Source organism: Sarcophilus harrisii, chromosome X, assembly GCF_902635505.1.
Source record: "Sarcophilus harrisii chromosome X, mSarHar1.11, whole genome shotgun sequence".
Taxonomy (NCBI): Eukaryota; Metazoa; Chordata; class Mammalia; order Dasyuromorphia; family Dasyuridae; genus Sarcophilus; species Sarcophilus harrisii.
In genome coordinates, this window is record NC_045432.1 from 47,826,369 (window position 1) to 47,848,910 (window position 22,542).

Sequence of the window (22,542 nt, forward strand, 5' to 3'; positions counted from 1 at the left end):
CAGCCCCAATTAATTCTCCGCAGGCAAGTGGGGTGAAATCCAGTCACACATTAATCCAGAAATGATCTGGAGACGCCTCCAAGTCAATGAAAGCCACTGATCTCTCAGTGGATTCCCCCCCCCCCCGGTGAGTAGGAAAAGTGACCATGGGTTATTATGGGGGATAGGTCCCTTGATTCCTAAAATGGGATAGAGAGTAATGGCGGGATGGTCTAAGGCAAGGATCCTGACTGCCCTCTTCCACAACATTCTAGATCTCATTCTACAGTTGAGCAGCAAGTGTCAATAAGAATCAAAGCCTTCTCTAAGTATGGGTCACACCCCAGGCATCCTGTTCTTTATGACTTGATTTACTTTTTAATTTCCAAGCTTGTTCTGGGAAAGTGTCATCAGTACTTTACTGGGACTAGCCTCTTAATTTGGGCTTATCATTCCCATGGGGCTTTGTAAGTAAATATTTTGTTTTGGTGAATTAAAATTTTTATGGGGCATTGCTTACTTTGCATACCAATTTCATGTAATGTTCAGTCTGGAGTCCCCTAAAATTTTTAAGAAAAAATGAGTTCACCAGGGGAAAAAGTACAAGAAGTTAAAATCTTTAAAATTTCTGATGTTTTGACCAAGTATATATTAATTCTATATGAAAGAGTGCAAGGGATCACGAGAGAGAGAAAAAGAGAGAGATACAAAATAAAAGGGATGCTTGGCAGAAGAAGAATGTAATGGGGGCCAAAGGGAAGGATGCAAGGAAGTAATAGGAAAACAAGGGAGCGAGGGAGGGAGGGAGGAAGGAAGGAAGGAAGGATGGATGGAAGGAAGGGGTAAGGGATTAAAGGAGGTATGGAGGGAGATAAGGGGGGAAGGAATGAAGGAAGGGAGGAAGGATGAAGGGTAAGTGAAGGACATATTGAAAAATGTAAGGAATAACTGCCAAGATTCGTTAATTTCTGCAGAGCAGGTGAAAGCATTTCTCATGTTACTTAAAAAGGAACAGAAAGAACCCCTAAGTTATGGTCGACCACATACATTTTAGGGGAACCCCTGGTGAGTAGCAAGGTGGCCCCCTACTGAGTATCAATGGTAGCACTAAGTCAAGTAGGGATAAGGCCCATTATTCCAAAAATGCTACAGAGACTAATGTCTGCACAGGATATTGCAATGATCCAGAGACCTCTGTCCCTGTAACTTCTAGATCTCATTCACCAATTACAGCCCAAGTTGTCATAACAACAAAGATCTTCCCTAAGTATGGTCACATCCAAGTAATCCTGTTCTCTTTAGTTTGATTTGGCTTTTCAAGTCCAGCCTTGTGCTGGGAAGTTTTCATCAGTGCTAGCTCCTTCAATTGTGGTGACAATGAGTTTTTGGCCCTGTAACTAAATAAGATTTAGGGAAATATATAATTCTCCTTACATATATTTTGAAACTTAAAAGCTTCAATAAAAACTGTTATGGCAAAAAAGGTCCCTCTGTGAAAATGTATAAGAATTTTAGATGTACATATCTTAACATTTTCACCAAGTTCACCTGATTTCAATGAGGAAAGTCAAATGGGTAGCAAGAGAATGAAAAAGAGAGACAGAAAATAAGGGACCTTTAGTACAAGTAGGATGAAAGATGTAAGAAGTTAACATAAAAGAAGGATGGAAGGAAGGCAAAAAGAATGGACGGGGTTAAGGAAGAAAGGATAAAAAAGAAAAGACAAATTTTAAAATGTAGGAAAAACCAACAAGATTCAATGAATTCTTTCCTGCATAGCTGGGAGAAAGTGGATCTCATGTTATTAAAAAGGAACAGAAAGAACCTCCAAGTCATTGTCAACTTGGAATTTCTCAGTGGATGCCCTGGTCAGTAGGAAAGGTGGGTCCAGGTTCCAATGGGGGAAGGTCCCATTATTCCAAAAATGAGATTACAGAGAGTAATGTCTACACAGTATCATGCAATGGGCCTGACTCCAGTCTTCCTTAAATTTGTACATCTCCATCAGTTGAGCACCAAGTTTCAAGAAAGACCAATATCCTCTCGAAGTATGGGTCACATGCCATTCATACTGTTCTCTTTTCTTGATTTGCTTTTTAAAATCCAAACTTGTCCTCGGAAATTTCATCAATGTTTTTTACCAGTGGTGTGCTGCCTCACGTGTGGCCAGAATGCGTTTGGGACCTGATAAATAAATGTTGTGGCACAGGACAATATATGACTGTGCTTGCCTGTATTTTGAAAATAAAAAGTAAAATTAAAAATATTTAGGGATAAAGAGGACACTTAGGGAAAATGCACAGGATTTGTAGGTGTATATGACTTACTAATATTTTGACCCACTGTGCCTCACTACTATGAGAAAAGATCCAAAAGGATAGTGAGAGAACAAATAAAAGAGGGAGATGTTAAAGGACATTTAGCAGAAGTAGGATATAAGTGGAGAAAGAGGGAGGAAAGCTAGAAAGGCAGGAAGCAAGGAAGGAATGAAAGATTAAAAGGGATGGAAAAATAAAAAGTGAAGTAAAAACTGACCAGCCCCAATTAATAATCTGCAGGATAGCGGGGTGAAATCCAGTCTCACATTGATCCAGTAATTATCAGGAGAAGCCTCCAAGTCACTGACAGCCACCGATATCTCATTGGTCCCCCTGGTGAGTAGGAAAAATGACCCTGCATTAAAATGGGGGCTAGGTCCCTTCATTCCTAAGATGGGATAGAGAGTAAAGACTGGACAGTATAAGGAAAGGATCCTGACTGCCCTCTTCCCCATCATTCTAGATCTCATTCTACAGTTGAGTAGCAAGTGTCAGTGAGAATCAATGCCTTCTGTAAGTATGGGTCACACCCCAAGCATCCTGTACTCTCTGACTTGATTTACCTTTTAATTTCCAAACTTGTGTTGAGAAATTTTCATCAGTGCTTTTACTGGGGACAAGCTTCCTAAATTGGGCTCATCATTCCCATGGGGCTTTGTAAGTAAATATTTTGTTTTGGGGTATTAAATTTCTTATAGGGCATTGCTTATTTTGCGTACCGATTTCATGTAATGGTAAACCTGGAGTCCCCAAAAACTTTTTTGAGAAATGAGGGGGGCCCCAAGGGGAAAAGTACAGAAAGTGGAAATCTTTAAATTTCTAATGTTTTGACGACATATCTATTAGTTGTATGTGAAAGTGTGCAAGGCATCTCTAAAGAGAGGAAAAGAAACAGAGACAAAATAAAAAGGAATACTTGGCAGAAGAAGGATGTAATGGGGGCCAAAGGGAAGGATGCAAGGAAGTAATAATAAAAGAAGGAAGGAAGATTAGAAGGAAGAATATGGAAATAAGAAGGATGAAGTGAAGTGAAGGACATATTGAAAAATGTAAGGAATAACTGCCAAGATTCCTTCAGTTATTTTCTGCAGAGCAGGTGAAAGCGTGTCTCATGTTAATTAAAAAGGAACAGAAAGAACGCCAGAGTCAGGGTTAACCTCATCATTTTCAGGGGACTCCCTGGTGAGTATCAAAGGTAGCACTAAGTTAAGTAGGGAAAAGGCCCATTATTCCAAAAATGCTACAAGGACTACAGTTTGCATAGGATATTGCGATGAGGAGACTAATTACACTCCTTTTTAGGCTTGTAAGTAAATAATATGGTTTAGGAAAATATATAATTCTCCTTGCATATATTTTGAAACTTAAAATCTTCAATAAAAACTGTTATGGCAAAAAAGGTCCCTATGTGAAAATGTATAAGAATTTCAGATGTTCATATCTTAATATCTTTACCAAGTTCACCTCATTTCAATGAGGAAAATCAAATGGGTAGCAAGAGAATGAAGAGACACAGAAAGTAAGGGACAGTTGGTAGAAATAGGATGAAAGAGGGAAGAAGGGAATTTAAAAGAAGGAAGGAGGAATGGAAGAGTTCAAGGAAGGATGGAAGTATAAAAATGAAAAGGCAAATTTTAACATAGAAGAAAAACAAACAAGATGCAATGAATTCTTTTCTGCATAGCTGAGAGAAAGCAGTTCTTAGATTAATTAAGAAGGAATAGAAAGAACCTCGAAGTCATTGTCAACCTGGGATTTCTCAGGGAATCTGTTGGAGAGTAGGAAAGGTGGCCCTGGATCCCAATAGGGGAAGGTCCCATCATTCCAAAAATGAGATTAGGGAGAGGGACATTAGCACAGTATAATGCAATGGCCCTCACTTCAGTCTTCTTTAAACTTCTAGATCTCCTTCATCAGTTGAGCACCAAGAGTCAATAAGAACGAATATCCTTTCTAAGTATGGGTCACATCCCAGCCATACTGTTCTCTTTGGCTTGATTTACCTTTTAAAATCCAAACTTGTGCTGGGAATTTTCATTAATGTTTTTACCAGTGACTTGCTCCCTCACTTGTGGCCAGAATGCATTTGGGCCCAGGTAAGTAAATGTTGTGGCGCAGGAAAATATTTGCTTGCACTTGTCTAGGTTTTGAAAATAAAAAAACAAAATTAAATATATTTATGTTAAAAAGGACACTGAGGGTAAAAGTATAACTTACTGATATTTTGACGCAGTGTGCCTCACTTCTGTGAGAAGAGATCCAAAATGATAGTGAGAGAACAAAAAAGAGAATGGAAAATCAAATCACATTTAGTTGAAGTAGGATCTAAGTGGGGAAAGAGGGAGGAAAGCTAGAAACATAGGTAGGAATGACGGAAGGAAAGATAAAAAGGGATGGAATAATAAAAAGTGAAGGGAAAACTAACCAGATCCAATTACTTCACCTCAGGAGAATGGGGTCATATCCAGGCTCACATTAATCCAGAAATGATCAGGAGAAGCCTCCAAGTCGCTGACAGCCACTGATCTCTCAGTGGACCCCCTGGTGAGTAGGAAAAGTGACCCTGAGTTAAAATGTGTGATAGGTCCGTTTTTCCTAAAACGGGATAGAGAGTAATGACTGGACGGTGTAAGGCAAGGATCCTGACTGCCCTCTTCCCCAACATTCTAGATCTCATTCTACAGTTGAGCAGCAAGTGTCAGTAAGAATTAATTTCTTCTGTAAGTATGGGTCACACCCCAGGCATCCTGTTCTCTCTTGCTTGATTTACCATTTAATTTCCATGCTTGTGCTGGGAAATTGTCATCAGTACATTTACTAGGGACAAGTTTCCTAAATTGGACTCATCATTTGCATGGGGCTTTGTAATTAAATATTGTGTTTTGCAAATTAAATTTTTTATGGGGCATTGCTAATTTTGCATACCGATTTAATGTAATGGTCAACCTGGAGTCCCCTAAAATATTTTAAGAAAAAATGGGTTCACCAGGAGGAAAAGTACAGGAAGTGAAAATCTTTAAAATTTCTTCTGTTTTCACCAAGTATCTATTAGTTGTATGTGAAAGTTTGCAAGGGATCACGAGAGAGAGAAAAAGAGATGGAGACAAAATAAAAACGGATCCTTGGCAGAACGATGTAATGGGGGCCAAAGGGAAGGATGCAAGGAAGCAATAGGAAAAGATGGGAGGAAGGAAGGAAAGAAAGGACGGAAGGAAGGAACAGTAGAAGGAAGGGTAAGGGAGAAAGGGAGTCATAGGGTAAGGGAGAAAGGGAGTCATGGAGGCAGGGAAGGAGGGAAGGCAGGAAGTGAGGAAGGAATGAAGGAATAAGGAAGCAAGAAGGATGACAGGTAAGTGAAGGTCTTATTTAAATATGTAAGGAATAAGATTCGTTAAGTTATTTTCTGCAGAGCCAAGTGAAAGCATGTCTCATGTTAAATAAAAAGGAATAGAAAGAACCACCAAGTCACGGTTGACCACATAATTTCCAGGTTACCCCATGCTGAGTATCAAAAATACCCCTAACTTAAGTAGGGATAAGTCCAATTATTCCAAAAAGACTACAGAGACTAATGTCTGCACAGGATATTGCAATGATCCTGACTCCTCTTCCCCTTTAAATTCTAGATCTCATTCATCAGTTGCATCCAATGTGTCAATAAGGACCAAGATCTTCTGTAAGTATGGTCACATCCACATAATCCTGTTCTGTTTAGCTTGATTTACCTCGAAGTCCAGCCTTGTGCTGAGAAGTTTTCATCAGTGTCTTTGCCAGTGGTGTCCTCCTTCAATTGTGGTTACAGTGAGTTTTTGGCCTTGTAAGTAAATAATAGGATTTAGGGAAATATATAATCCTTCTTGCATATATTTTGAAACTTAAAAGCTTCAATAAAAACTCTTATGGCAAAAAGGTCCCCATGTGAAAATATATAAGTATTTTACAAGTTCAAATCTTTATATTGTTAACAACTTCACCTCATTTCGATGAGGAAAGTCAAAGGGGTAGTAAGAGAATTAAAAAGAGAGACAGAAAGAAATGACCAACAGGATGATTTCAGAAAGGCCTGGAGAGACTTACACGAACTGATGCTGAGTGAAATGAGCAGGACCAGGAGATCATTATATACTTCAACAACAATACTAGATGATGACTAGTCCTGATGGATCAGGCCATCCTCAACAACAAGATCAACCAAATCATTTCTAATGGAGCAGTAATGAACTGAACTAACTATACCCAGAAAAAGAACTCTGGGAGATGACTAAAAACCATTACATTGAATTCCCAGTCCCTATATTTATGCACACCTGCATCTTTGATTTCCTTCACAAGCTAATTGTACAATAATTCAGAGTCTGATTCTTTTTGTACAGCAAAATAATGTTTTGGTCATGTATACTTATTGTGTATCTAAGTTATATTTTAATATATTTAACATCTACTGGTCATCCTGCCATTTAGGGGAGGGGGTGGGGGGGGTAAGAGGTGAAAAATTGGAACAAGAGGTTTGGCAATTGTTAATGCTGTAAAGTTACCCATGTATATATCCTGTAAATTAAAGGCTATTAAATAAAAAAAAAAAAAAAAAAAGAGAGACAGAAAATAAAGTACATTTAATAGAAGTAGGATGGAAGAGGGAAAACGGGAAGAGAAAAGAAGGAAGGGAGGTAGGTAGAGGATAAGTAAGGACAAAGGGAAGGAAGGATAAAAATGAAAAACAAATTTTAACGTGGAAGGAAACACAAATAAGATGCAATGAATTCTTTTCTACATAGCCAGGAGAAAGCAGTTCTCACGTTAATTAAGAAGGAACAGAAAGAACTTCCAAGTCTTTGTCAACTTGGGATTTCTCAGTGGACTCTCTGGTGAATAGGAAAGGTGGTCCTGGGTTCCAATGGGAGAAGGTCCCATTATTCCAAAAATGTGATTAGGGAGAAACATCTGCACATTATAATGCAATGGCCCTGACTCTAGTCTTCCTTAAACTTTTAGATCTCCTTCATCAGTTCAGCACCAAGTATCAATAAGGATCGATATTCTCTCAAAGTATGGGTCACATCCCAGTCATACTGTTCTCTTAGCATTGATTTACCTTTCAACATCCAAAGTTGTCCTGGGAATTTTCATCATGTTTTACACCAGTGGCATGCTCCCTCACTTGTAGCTAAAATGAATTTGGGGCCTGATAAGTAAATGTTGTCACTCAGGAAAATATATGATTGCGCTTGCCCATGTTTTGAAAATAAAAAGTAAAATTATATAAATTTATGGTTAAAGAGGACACCAAGGGAAAAAGTATAGGATTTGTAGATGTATATAACCCAGTGTGCCTCACTTCTATGAGAAGAGATCCAAAAGGGTAGTGAAAGAAAAAAATAGAGTGAGAAATCAAAGGACATTTAGCATAAGTAGGATATAAGTGGGGAAAGAGGAAACCTAGAAAGGCAGGAAGCAATGAAGGAAGGAAAGATAAAAAGTGAATGAGAAACTGACCAGACCCAATTTATTATCGTCAGAAGAGGAGTTGAAATCCAGAATCAAATTAATCCAGAAATGTTGAGGAGAAGCCTCCAAGTCACTGACAGCCACTGATCTCTCAGTGGACCCCCTGGGGAGTAGGAAAAGTGACCCTGGGTTGAAAGGGAGAAAGGTCCCTTAATTCCTAAAATGTGAATGAGAATAATGCTGAATGGTCTAAGGCAAGGATCCTGACTGCCCTCTTCCCCAACATTCTAGATCTCATTCTACAGTTGAGCAGCAAGTGTCAGTAAGAATCAATGTCTTCTGTAAATATGGGTCACACCCCAGTCATCTTGTTCTCTTTGACTTGATTTACCTTTTAAAATTAAGGCTTGTGCTGGAAAATTGTCATCAGTACTTTTACCGGGGACAAGCTTCTTAAATAGGGCTCATCATTTGCATAAGGCTTTACAAGTAAATGTTGTGCTTTGGCGAATTAAAATTTTTATGGGGCTTTGCTTACTTTTCATACTGATTTCATATAATGGTCAACCTGGAGTCCCCTAAAACATTTTAAGAAAAAAATAGTTCACCAGGGGGAAAAGTGAAGGAAGTGAAAATCTTTAAAATTTCTAATATATTAGTTTTATGCAAAAGTCTGCAAGGGATCATGCGAGAGATAAAAAGAAACAGAGACAAAATAAAAAGAGATACTTGGCAGAAGAAAGATATATAATGGGGGACAAATGGAAGGATGTAAGGAACCAATAAAAAAAGGAAGGAAGGAAGAAAGGAAGGAAGAGAAGGAGCAAGGGGTAAAAAATGAATGGAGGTATGGAGGGAGAGAAGGAGGGAAGGAACGAAGAAAGGGAGGAAGAATGAATGATAAGTGAAGGATGTATTTAAAAATGTAAGGAATTACTCCCAAGATTCGTTAAGTTATTTTCTGCAGAGCAGGTGAAAGGATGTCTCATGTTAAATAAAAAGGGAGAGAAAGAACCACCAAGTCATGGTCGACCACATAATTTTCAGCAGACCCCCTGCTGAGTATCAAAGGTAACACTAAGTAAAGTAGGGAAAATGCACATTATTCCAAAAATGCTACGGGGACTACAGTTTGCACAGGATATTGCAATGATCCTGACTCCTCTGTTCCTTTAACTTCTAGATCTCATTCACCAGTTGCAGCCCAAGTTGTCAGTAAGCACCAAGATCTACTGTAAGTATTTTCACATCCAAATAATCCTGTTCTCTTTAGCTTGATTTACCTTTTAAAGTCGAGCCTTTGTGCTAGGAAGTTTTCATCAGTGTCTTTGCCAGTGGCGTCCTCCTTCAATTGTGGTCACAATGAGATTTTGGCCTTGTGAGTAAATAATATGATTTAGGGAAATATATAATTCTCCTTGCATATATTTTGAAACTTAAAATCTTTAATAAAAACTGTTGTGGCAAAAAAGGTCCCTATGTGAAAATGTATAAGAATTTTAGATGTTCTTATGTTAATATCGTTACCAAGTTCACCTCATTTTGATGAGGAAAGTCAAATGGGTAGCAAGAGAATGAAAAAGAGAGACACAAAATCAGGGACACTTACTAGAAATAGGATGAAAGGGGGAAGAAGGGAAAAGGAAGGAAGGAAGGAAGAATGGAAGAGGTTAAGGACTGAAGGAGGAAAGGAAGGATAAAAATGAAAAGATAAACTTTAAAATAGAAAGAAAAATGAACAAGATTCAATGAATTCTGTTCTGCATACTCAAAAGACAAGAGTTCTCTCTGTAATAAGAAGGAGCAGAAAGAACTTCCAAGTTATTGTAAACCTGGGATTTCTCAGTGGACCCCCTGGTGAGTAGGAAAACAGAACGTGGGTTAAAGTCAGGGTAGGTTTATTAATACCTAAAAACGGGATAGTGAATTAATGGCTGGATGGTGTAAGGCAAGGATCCTGACTGCCCTCTTCCCCAGCATTCTAGATCTCATTCTACAGTTGAGCAGCAAATGTCAATAAGAATCAATGCCTTCTGTAAGTAGGGTCACACCCCAGACATCCTGTTCTCTCTCGTTTGATTTACCTTTTAATTTCCATGCTTGTGCTGGGAAATTGACATCACTACTTTTACTGGTGACCGAGCTTCCTAAATTGGGCTCAACATTTGCATGGGGCTTTGTAAGTAAATATTTTGTTTTGGTGAATTAAAGTTTTTATGGGGCATTGTTTATTTTGCATACCGATTTCATGTAATGGTCACCCTGGAGTCTCCTAAACTTTTTGAGAAGCAATGGGGTCACCAGGGGGAAAAGTAGAGGAAGTTAAAATCTTTTAAATTTCTAATGTTTTGATCAAGTATATATTAATTATATATGAAAGAGTATAAGGGATCATGAGACAGAGAAAAAGAGACATAGACAAAATAAAAAGCGATACTTGGCAGAAGAAGTATGTAATGGGTGCCAAAGGGAAGGATGCATGGAACCAACAGGAAAATAAGGAAAGGAGATGGAAAAGATGGAATAGAAGGAGGAAGGGGTAAGGGAAGAAGGAACGAATAAGGAAATAAGAAGGATGAAGTGAAGTGAAGGACATATTGAAAAATGTAAGGAATAACTGCCAAGATTCCTTAAGTTATTTTCTGCAGAGCAGGTGAAAGCATGTCTCATGTTAAATAAATAGGAACAGAAAAAACCTCCAATTCATGGTGCACCATATAATTTTCTGGGGACCCCCTGTTGTGTGGTAAGGTGGCCCCCTTCTGTGTATCAAAGTTAGCACTAAGTTAAGTAGGGAAAAGGTCCATTATTCCAAAAATGATACAGAGACTAATGTCGGCATAGGATATTGGAATGATCCTGAATCTTCTGTCCCATTAACTTCTAGATCTCATTCACCAGTTGCAGCCCAAATTTTCAGGAAAGACCAAGATCTTCTTTAAGTATGGTCACATCCCCGTATTCCTGTTCTCTTTAGATTGATTTACCTTTTAAAGTCCAGCTTTGTGCTGGAAGTTTTCATCACTGTGCTCCTTCTATTAAGTTTACAATGAGCTTTTGGCCTTGTAAGTAAAGAATATGATTTAGGGAAATATGTAATTCTCTTTGCATATATTTTGAAACTTAAAAGCTTCAGTAAAATGTTATGGCAAAAAAGGTCCCTATGTGAAAATGATTAAGAATTTTAGATGTCCATATGTTAATACTTTTGTCAAGCTCACCTCATTTTGATGAGGAATGTCAAATGGGTAGCAAGAGAATGAAAAAGAGTCAGAAAATAAGGGACATTTAGAAGAAGTAGGATGAAAGAGGGAAGAAGGGAAGAGAAAGGAAGGAAGGACGGAAGAAAGAAAGAGAGGAGGGAAGGAAGGATAAAAATGAAAAGATAAATTTTTACAATGGAAGGAAAAACAAACAATATTCAATGAGTTCCGTCTTGCATAACTGGGAGAAAGCAGTTCTCATGTTAATTAAGAAGGAACAGAAAGAACCTCCAAGTCCTTGTCACCCTGGGATTTCTCAGTGGAACCCCTGGTAAGTAGGAAAGGTGGCCCTGTGTTCCAATGAGGGAAGGTCCCATTATTCCAAAAAATGGGATTAGGGAGAGGAACGTCTGCACATTGTAATGCAATGACCCTGACTCCAATCTTCATTAAACTTCTAGATCTCCTTCATCAGTTGAGCACCAAGTATCAATAAGGAACAATATCCTTTCTACATAAGGGTCACATCCCAGTCATACTGTACTCTTTGGCTTGATTTACCTTTGAAAACCCAAACTTGTCCTGGGAATTTTCATCAATGTTTTTACCAGTGTCGTGCTCCCTCACTTGTGGACGGAATGCATTTGGGGCCTAGTAAGTAAATGTTGTGGCACAGGAAAATATGTGATTAACCCTTGCCTATATTTTAAAAATATAAAGTAAAATTAAGAAAAGTTTATGGTTAAAGAGGTCACTGAGGGAAAAAGCACAGGATTTGTAGGTGTAGATAACTTATTAATATTTTGACCTAGTGTGCCTCACTTCTATGCAAAGAGATCCAAAAGGATAGTGAGAGGACAAATGAAAGAGGGAGGAATCAAAGGACATTTAGCAGAAGTAGGATATAAATGGGGAAAGAGGGAGGAAAGCTAGAACAGCAGGAAGCAATGAAGGAAGGAAAGAGAAAAAGAGAGGGAATAACTGACCAGCACCAATTAATTCTCCTCAAGAGATTGGGGTCAAATCCAGTTTCACATTAATTCAAAAATGAGCAGAAGAAGCCACCATGTCACTGAGAGCCACTGATCTCTCAGTAGACCCCCCCGGTGAGTAGAAAAAGTAACCCTGGGTTAAAATGGGGGATAGGTCCATTAATTCCTAAAATGGGATAGAGAGTAATGGCTGGACAGTGTAAGGCAAGTATCCTGACTGCCCTCTTCCCCAACATTCTAGATCTCATTCTACAGTTGAGCAGCAAGTGTCAGTAATAATCAATGCCTTCTGTAATTATGGGTCATACCCCAGTCATCCTGTTCTCTCTGACTTGATTTACCTTTTAATTTCCAAGCTTATGCTGGGAAATTGTCATCACTACTTTTACTGGGACAAGCTTCGTAAATTGTGTTCCTCATTTGCATGGGATTTTGTAACTAAATATTGTGTTTTGGTTAACTAAATTTTTGTAGGGCATTGTTTATTGTGCATACCAATTTCATGGAATGGTCCACCCAGAGTCCCTAAAACTTTTTAAGAAAAAATTGGGTCACAAGGGGGAAAATACAGGAAGTTAAAATCATTAAAATTTTTAATGTTTTGACCAAGTATATAGTTGTATGTGAAAAAGTGCAAGGGATCACAAGAGAAAAAAGGCACTTGTACAAAATAAAAAAGGATACTTGGCAGATAAAGGATGTAATGGGGACCAAAGGAAAGGATGCAAGGAACCAACAAGAAAAATAGGAAGGAAGGAAGGAAGGAAGGAAGCAAGGAAGGAAGAGAAGGAAGAGAAAGAGGAAGGGGTAAAGGAGGAAGGAAGGTATGCAGGGAGAGGAGAGAAGGAAGGAAGGAAGGGAGGTAGGATGGAAGGAATAAGGAAGCAAGAATGATGAAGGATAAAGGAAGCACATATTTAAAAATTTAAAGAATAACTGCCAAGATTCGTTAAGTTTTTTTCTGCAGAGCCAGGTGAAAGCATGTCTCATTTTAATTTAAAAGGAACAGAAAGAAGCCCCAATTCATGGGCCACCACATAATTTTCAGGGGACCCCCTGTTGAGTAGGAAGGTAGCCCCCAGCTGAGTATCAAAGGTACCACTAAGAGACCCATTTTTCCAAAGATGCTAGAGAGACTACTGTCTACACAGGATATTGCAATGATCCTGACACCTCTGTTCCTTTAAATTCTAGATTTTGATCACCAATTGCAGCTCAAATTGTCAATAAGGACAAAGATCTTCTGTAAGTATGGTCACGTCCAAGTAATCCTGTTCCCTTTAGCTTGATTTACCTTTTAAAGTCCAGCCTTTTACTGGGAAGTTTTCATCAGTGTCTTTGCCAGTGGCGTGCTCCTTCACTTGTGGTTACAATGAGATTTCGGCCTTGTAAGAAAATAATATGATTTGAGGAAATATATAATTCTCTTTACATATATTTTGAAACTTAAAAGCTTTTATAAAAACTGTTAGGAAGAATGGAAGAGGTTAAAGAACGAAGGAGGGAAGGAAGGATAAAAATGAAAAGACAAATTTTAAAATGGAAGGAAAAGTGAACAAGATGCAGTGAATTCTTTTCTGCATAGCTGGGACAAAGGAGTTCTCACGTTAATTAAGAAGGAACAGAAAGAACTTCCAAGTCATTGTCAGCTTGGAATGTCTCATTGGACCCCCTGGTGAGTAGGAAAGTGGCCCCAGGTTTCAATTGGGGAAGGTCCCATTATTCCAAAAATAAGAGTAGGGAGAGGAATGTCTACACATTATAATGCAATGGCCCTGACTCCAGTCTTCCTTAAACTTCTAGATCTCCTTCATCAGTTGAGCACCAAGTGTCAATAAGGACCAATATCCTTTCTAAGTATGGGTCACATCCCAGTCATCCTGTTCACTTAGGCTTGATATACCTTTCAAAATCCATACTTGTCCTAGGAATTTTCATCAATGTTTTCACCAGTATCGTGCTCCCTCACGTATGGCCAGAATGTGTCTGCCGCCTGGTAAGTAAATGTTGTGGCACAGGAAAATATGTGATTGTGCTTGCCTTTGTTTTGAAAATAAATAGTAAAATTAGATATATTTATGTTAAAAGAAGTCACTGAGGGAAAAAGTACAGGATTTGTAGGTATATATAACTTACTGATATTTTGACCCAGTTTGCCTCACATCTATGAGAAGAGATCCAAAAGGATAGCAAGAGAACAAAAAAGAGAGGGAGAAATCAAAGGACATTTAGCAGAAGTAGGATATAAATGGGGAAAGAGGGAGGAAAGCTAGAAAGGCAGGAAGCAAGGAAGGAAGGGAAAAGAAAAAGGGATGGAAAAATGAAAAGTGAAGGAAAAACTGACCAGCACCAATTAATAATCATCAAGAGAGCGGGGTGAAATATAGTCTCACATTAATCTAGAAATGATCAGGATAAGCCTCCAAGTCACTAACAGCCAATGATCTTTCAGTGGACCCCCTGGTGAGTAGGAAAAGTGACCTTGGGTTAAAATGGGGTATAGGTCCCTTAATTCTGCAAATGGGATAGAGAGTAATGGCTGGACGGTGTAAGGCGAGGATCCTGACTGCCCTCTTCCCCAACATTCTAGATCTCATTCTTCAGTTGAGCAGCAAGTGTCAGTAACAACCAATGCCTTCTGTAAGTATGGGTCATACCCCACTCATCGGGTTTTCTCTGACTTGATTTACCTTTTAATTTCCAATATTGTGTTGGGAAATTGTCATCAGTACTTTTACTGGGGGCGAGCTTCCTAAATTGGGCTCATCATTCCCATAGGGGTTTGTAAGTAAATATTGTGTTTTGGCGAATTAAATTTTTTATGGGGCATTGCTTATTTTGCATACCGATTTCATGTAATGGTCAACTTGGAGTCCCCAAAACTTTTTAAGAAACAACGGGGTCAACAGGAGAAAAGTAAAGGAAGTGAAAATCTTTAAAATTTCTAATATTTCAACCAAGTATATAATCTTTAATATTTCTCTTATTTTGACCAAGTATATATTAGTTGTATGCAAAAGAATGGAAGGGATCAAAAGAGAGATAAAAAGAAACCGAGACAAAATAAAAAGAGATACTTGTCAGAAGAACAATATATAATGAGGGCCAAACGGAAGGATGTAAGCAACCAATAAAAAAAGAAGGAAGGCAGGAAGGAAGGATAAAGGGAAGGAAGAGAAGGAGGAAGGAGTAAAAGATGAATGGATGTATGGAGGGAGAGAAGGAGGGAAGGAACAAAGGAAGGGAGGAAGGATGAAGGATAAGTGAAGGACATATTTAAAAATGCAAGGAATAACAGCCAAAATTCGTTACATTATTTTCTGCAGAACCAGGTTAAAGCATGTCTCATGTTAATTAAAAAGGAAGAGAAAGAACCACCAAGTCATGATCGACCACATAATTTTCAGGGGACCCCCTGCTGAGTATCAAAGGTAGCACTAAGTTAAGTAGGGAAAAGACTCATTATTCCAAAAATGCTTTGGGGAGTACAGTTAGCACAGGATATTGCGATGATCCTGACTCCGCTGTTCCTTTAAGTTTTAGATCTCATTCACCAGTTGCAGCCTAAGTTTTCAGTAAGGACCAAGATCTACTGTAAGTGTGGTCACATCCCCGTATTCCTGTTCTCTTTAGCTTGATTTACGTTTTAAAATCCAGCCTTATACTGGGAAGTTTTTATCAGGGTTTTACAAGTGGCGTGTTCCTTCAATTGTGGTTACAATGAAATTTCGGCCTTGTACGTAAATAATATTATTTAGGTATATATATTATTCTCCTTGTAGATATTTTGAAACTTAAAAGCTTCAATAAAAATGTTATGGCAAAAAAGGTCCCTATGTGAAAATGTATAAGAATTTTATATATTCATTTCTAAATATTTTTACCAAGTTCATCTCATTTCGATGAGGAAAGTCAAATGGGTAGCAAGAGAATGGAAAAGAGAGACAGAAAATAAGGGACATTTAACAGAAGTAGGATGAAAGAGGGAAGAAGGGAAAAGAAAGAAAGGAAGGAAGAATGGAAGAGCTTAAGGAAGGAAAGAGGTAAGGAAGGATAAAAATGAAAAGAGAAATTTTAACATGGAATGAAAAACGAGCGCTATTCATTGAATTATTTTCTGCATAGCCAAGAGAAAGCGGTTCTCACCTTAATTCAGAAGGAACAGAAAGAACCTTTTAGTCCTTGTCACCCTGGGATTTCTCAGTGGACACCCTTGTGAGTAGGAAAGGTGGCCCCAGGTCCCAATTGGAGAAAGTCTCATTATTGCGAAAATCAGATTAGGGAGAGTGACATCTGCACATTATAATGCAATGATCCTGACTCATCTATTCTTTAAATTTATAGATCTCCATCATTTGAGGACCAAGTGTCAATAAGAACCAACGTCCTCTGTAAGTATGGGCCACATCCCAGTCATACGGTTCTCTTTGGCTTTATTTACCTTTTAAAATTGAAACTTGTCCTAGGAATGTTCATGAATGTTTTTACCAGTGGCGTGGTCCCTCACTTGTGGCCAGAATGAGTTTGGGGCCTGGTAAGTACATGTTGTGGCACATGAAAATATATGATTACCCTTGACTATTTTAGGAAAATAAAATGTAAAATTAAAAATATTTATGGTAAAAGAGGTCACTGAGGGAAAAAGTAAAGGATTTCTAGGTGTATGTAACATGTAGGTATATTTTGACCCAGTGTGCCTCACTTCTATGAGAAGAGATCCAAAAGGATAGCGAGAGAACAAATAAAATAGGGACAAATAAAAGGACATATAGCAGAAGTGGGATATAAGTGGAGAAAGAGGTAGGAAAGCTAGAACGACAGGATGCAATGAAGGAAGGAAAAAGAAAAAGTGAAGGAAAAACTGACCATCCCCATATTAATTATACTCAGGCAAGCGGGGTAAAATCCAGTCTCACATTAATCCAGAAATGATCAGGAGAAGCCTCCAAGTCTCTGACAGCCACTGATCTCTCAGTGGATCCTTTAGTGAGTAGGAAAAGTGACCCTCAGTTAAAATGTGTGATAGGTCCGTTTTTCCTAAAAAGGGATAGAGAGTAATGACTGAACGGTGTAAGGCAAGGATCCTGACTGCCCTCTTCCCCAACATTCTAGATCTCATTCTTCAGTTGAACAGCAAGTGTCAGTAACAATCAATGCCTTCTGTAAGTATGGGTCACACCCCAGTCATCCTGGTGTCTCTGACTTGATTACCTTTTAATTTCCAAGCTTATACTGGGAAATTGTCATCAGTACTTTTACTGGGGACAAACCTCCTAAATTGGGCTCATCATTCCCCTGGGACTTTGTAAGTAGATATGTGTTTTGGCGAATTAAATTTGTAATGGGGCATTGCTTATTTTGCATACCGATTTCATGTAATGGTCAACCTGGAGTCCCTAAAAGTTTTTAAGAAAAAATTGGGTCACAAGGGGGAAAATACAGGAAGTTTAAATCATTAAAATTTCTAATGTTTTGACCAAGTACATATTAATTTTATAGGAGAGAGTGCAAGGGATCACAAGAGAGAAAAAAAGAGACACATACAAAATAAAAAGTGATACTTGGATGTAATGGGGGCCAAAGGGAAGGATGCAAGTACAATAAGAAAAGAAGGAAGGAAGGAAGGAAGAAAATGAGGAAGGAGTAAGGGATTAAAGGAGGTATGGAGGTAGAGAAGGAGGGAGGATTGAAGGAAGGGGGGGGGATGGATAAAGGGTATGTGAAGGATATATTGAAAAATGTAAGCAATAACTGCCAAGATTCGTTAAGTTCTTTTCTGCAGAGCAAGTGAAATCATGTCTCATGTTAAATAAAAAGGAACAGAAAGAACCCCGAAGTCATTTTCGACTACATAATTTTCAGGGGACCCCCTGGTGAGTATGAAGGTGGCCCCCAACTGAGTATCAAAGGTAGCCCTAACTAGGGAAAAGGCCCATTATTCCAAAAATGCTACAGAGATTAATGTCTGCACAGGATATTGCAATGATCCTGACTCCTTTGTTACTTTAACTTCTAGATCTCATTGACGAATTGCAGCCCCCGTTGTCAATAAGGACCAAGATCTACTGTAAGTATTGTGGTCACATAATAAAGTGGTATAAATAAAATAAAATAGTAGCATATAAAATAAAGTAGTATAAATAAAATAAATAAAGTAGTCACATAGCAAAGTATGGTCACATCCACGTAATCCTGTTCTCTTTAGCTTCATTTACCTTTTAAAGTCCAGCCTGGTGCTGGGAAGTTTTCATCAGTGTTTTTGCCAGTGGCGTGCTCCTTCACTTGTAGTTACAGTGAGTTTTCAGCCTTGTAAGTAAAGAATATGATTTAGGGAAATCTATAATTCTCTTTGCATATATTTTGAAACTTAAAAGTTTCAATAAAAATTGTTATGGGAAAAAAAGGTCCCTATGTAAAAATGTAGAAGAATTTTAGATGTTCCTATTTAATATTTTTACCAAGTTAAGCTCATTTTGATGAGAAAAGTAAAATGTGTTGCAAGAGAATGAAAAAAGACAGAAAAGAAGGGACATTTAACAGAAGTAGGAAGAAAGAGGGAAGAAGGGAAGAGGAAGGAAGGGAGGTAGAGGATAAGTTAGGACGGAGAGAAGGAAGGATAAAAATGAAAAGATAAATTTTAAAATGGAAAGAAAAATGAACAAGATTCAATTAATTCTTTTCTGCATAGCCAGGAGAAAGAAGTTCTCACATTAATTAAGAAGGAACTGAAAGAACTTCCAAGTCGTTGTCAACTTGGGATTTCTCAGTGGACCCCCTAATGAGTAGGAATGGTAGCCCCGGGTTCCAATGGGGGAAGGTCCCATTATTCCAAAAATGAGATTAGGAAGAGTAACATCTTCATGTTATAATGGAATGGCCTGACTTCAGTCTTCCTTAAACTTCTAGATCTCCTTCATCCGATGAGCACCAAGTATCAATAAGGATCAATATCCTTTCTAAGTATGGTTCACATCCCAGTCATACTGTTCTCTTTGGCTTGATTTACCTTTTAAAATACAAACTTGTCCTAGGAATTTTCATCAATGTTTTTACCTGTTGCATGCACCCTCACTTGTGGCCAGAATAAGTTTGGGGCCTGGTAAGTAAATGTTGTGTGACAGGAAAATATTTGATTGCGCTTGTCTAAGTTTTGAAAATAAAAAATAAAATTAAATATATTTTTGGTTAAAGAGGACACTGAGCAAAAAAGTACAGGATTTGTAGGTGTTTATAACTTACTAATATGTTGACCCAGTGTGCCTCACTTCTATGAGATCCAAAAGGATATTGAGAGAACAAATAAAAAGGGAGAAATCAAAAGACATTTAGGAGAAGTAGGATATAAGTGGGGAAAGAGAGAAGAAAGCTACAAAGGCAGGAAGCAAGGAACGAAGGAAACATAAAAAGGGATGGAAAAAGAAAAAGTGAAGGAATTTCATTTAATTCTCCTCAGGAGAGTGGGTGAAATCCAGTCTCACATTAACCCAAAAGTGATCAGGAGCAGCCTCCAAGTCACTAAAAGTCACTGATCTCTCAGTGGACCCCCCGGTGAGTAGGAAAAGTGACCGTGGGTTAAATTGGGGGATAGGTCCCTTAATGGTCAACCTGGAGTCCCCAAAAACTTTTTGAGAAACAATGGAGTCACCAGGGGAAAAAGTACAGGAAGTTAAAATCTTTAAAATTTCTAATATTTTGACCAAGTATATATTAGTTGTATGCAAAAGAGTGCAAGGGATCATGAGAGAGATAAAAAGAAACAGAGACAAAATAAAAAGAGATACTTAGCAGAAGAAAGATATATAATGGAGGCCAAACAGAAGGATGTAACCAATCAATAAAAAAAGGAAGGAAGAAAGAAAGGAAGAGGAGGAAGGGGTAAAAGATGAATGGAGGTATGGAGGGAAAGAAGGAGGGAAGGAACGAAGGAAGGGAGAAAGGATGAAGGATAAGTGAAAGACATATTTTAAAATGTAAGGAATTACTGCCAAGATTCGTTAAGTTATTTTCTGCAGAGCAGGTGAAAGCGTGTCTCATGTTAAATAAAAAGGGAGAGAAAGAACCACCAAGTCATGGTGGACCACATAATTTTCAGGGGACCCCCTGCTGAGTATCAAAGGTAGTACTAAGTTAAGTAGGAATAAGGCCCATTATTCCCAAAATGCTATGGGGAATACAGTTTGCACAGGATATTGCAATGATCCTGACTTCTCTGTTCCTTTAACTTCTAGATCTCATTGACCAGTTGCAGCCCAAGTTGTCAGTAAGGACCAAGATGTACTGTAAGTATGGTCACATTGCCCTATTCCTGTTCTCTTTAGCGTGAGTTACCTTTGAAAATCCAGCCCTGTGCTGGGAAGTTTTCTTCAGTATCTTTGCCAGTGGCGTGCTCCTTCAATTGTGGTTACAATGAATTTTCGGTCTTGTAAGTAAAAAATAGGATTTGGGGAAATATATAATTCTCCTTGCATATATTTTGAAATTTAAAAGCTTCAATAAAAACTGTTATGGCATAAAAGGTCCCTCTGTGAAAATGTATAAGAATTTTAGATGTACATATCTTAACATTTTCACCAAGTTCACCTGATTTCAATGAGGAAAGTCAAATGGGTAGCAAGAGAATGAAAAAGAGAGACAGAAAATATGGGACATTTAATAGAAGTAGGATGAAAATGGGAAGAAGGGAAAAGAAAGGAAGGAAGGAACAATAGAAGAGGTTAAGGAAGGAAGGAGGGAAGGAAGGATAAAAATGACATATAAATTTTAACATGGAAGCAAAAACAAACAAGATTCAATGAATTCTTTTCTGCATAGCAGGGAGAAAGCGGTTCTCACATTAATTAAGAAGGAACAGAAAGAATCCCCAAGTCATTGTCAACCTGCGATTTCTCAGTGGACCCTCTAGTGAGTAGGAAAGGTGGCCCCCGGGTCCAATACGGGAAGGTCCCATTATTCCAAAAATAAGATTAGGGAGAGGAACGTCTGCACATTATAATGCAATGGCACTGACTCCAGTCTTCCTTAAACTTCTAAATCTCCTTCATCAGTTGAGCATCAAGTGTTAGTAAGGCCCAATATCCTCTCGAAGTATGGGTCACATCCCAGTCATACTGTTCTCTTTGGTTTGATTTACCTTTGAAAATCCAAACTTGTCCTGGGAATTTTCATCAATGTTTTTATCAGTGGTGTGCTCCCTCACTTGTGGCCAGAATGTGTTTGGGCCTGGTAAGTAAATGTTGCAACGCAGGAAAATATATGATTACTCTTGCCTAGGATTTTAAAATAAAAAGTAAAATTCAAAAAAAATTTATGGTTAAAGAGGTCCCTGAGGGAAAAAGTACAGGATTTGTAGGTGTATATAACTTAATAATATTTTGACCCAGCATGCCTCACTTCTATGAGATCTGAAAGGATAGCGAGAGAAGAAATAAAAGAGGGAGATATCAAAGGATATTTAGGAGAAGTAGGATCTAAATGGGGAAAGAGGTAGGAAAGTTACAAAGGCTGGAAGCAATGAAGGAAGGAAAGAGAAAAAGGGATGGAAAAATAAAAAGTGCACAAAAAACTGACTAGCACCAATTAATGCTCATCAGGAGAGCCGGGTGAAGTATGGTCTCACATTAATCCAGAAATGATAAGGAGCAGCCTCCAAGTCACTGATAGCCACTGATCTCTCAGTCAACCCCCGGTGAGTAGGAAAAGTGACCCTGGGTTAAAAGGGGGAAAGGTCCCTTAATTCTAAAAACGGGATAGACAGTAATGACTGGACGGTGTAAGGCAAGTATCCTGACTGCCCTCTTCCCCAACATTCTAGATCTCATTCTACAACTGAGCAGCAAGTGTCAGTAAGAATCAATGCCTTCTCTAAGTATGGGTCACACCCCAGTCATCTTGTTTGCTCTGACTTGATTTACATTTTCAAATTCAGGCTCTTCCTGGGAAATTGATATCAGTATATTTACTGGGGACAAGCTTCCCAAATTGAGCTCTTTATTCCCATGGGGCTTTGTAAGTAAATATTGTGTTTTGGCTAATTAATTTTTTATGGGACATTGTTTATTTTGCATACCAATATCATATAATGGTCAACATGGGGTCCCCTAAAACTTTTTAAGAAAAAATGGGGTCACCAGGGGGAAAAGTACAGGAAGTGGAAATCTTTCTAATGTTTTAACTAATATTTTACTAATGTTAAGTATATATTAATTGTATACAAAAGAGTGCAAGCCATCATGAGAGAGAGAAAAAAAGATAGAGAATAAATAAAAAGGGATACTTGGCACAAGAAGGATATAATGTGGCTAAAGGGAAGGATGCAAGAAAGAAGTAAGAAAAGAAGGAAGTATGGAAGGAAGGAAAGAAAGAAGAAAGGAAGGAAAGAAGGAAGGAAGCACCGAAGGAAGGATGGAAGGAAGGGAGAAAAGAAGGAAGGAAGGAAGAGATGGAGAAAGGGGTAAGAGAGGAAGGGAGTATGGAGAGAAATAAAGAGGGAAGGAATGAAGGAAGGGAGGAAGGATGAAGGGTAAGTGAAGGACATATTTTAAAATGTAAGGAATAACTCCCAAGATTCCTTAAGTTATTTTCTGGAGAGCAGGTGAAAGCATTTTT

General features: G+C 38.3%; 1 long non-coding RNA gene across 1 annotated transcript; it reads left to right on the forward strand.

Moving 5' to 3' along the window:
* The first annotated feature begins 3,291 nt into the window (after window positions 1-3,291).
* LOC116420234 lies at window positions 3,292-6,360 on the forward strand. The gene is made up of 3 exons (XR_004230530.1): window positions 3,292-4,393; window positions 4,746-4,841; window positions 5,924-6,360. It is a non-coding gene; the product is annotated as an uncharacterized LOC116420234 (long non-coding RNA).
* The last annotated feature ends 16,182 nt before the right edge of the window (window positions 6,361-22,542 follow it).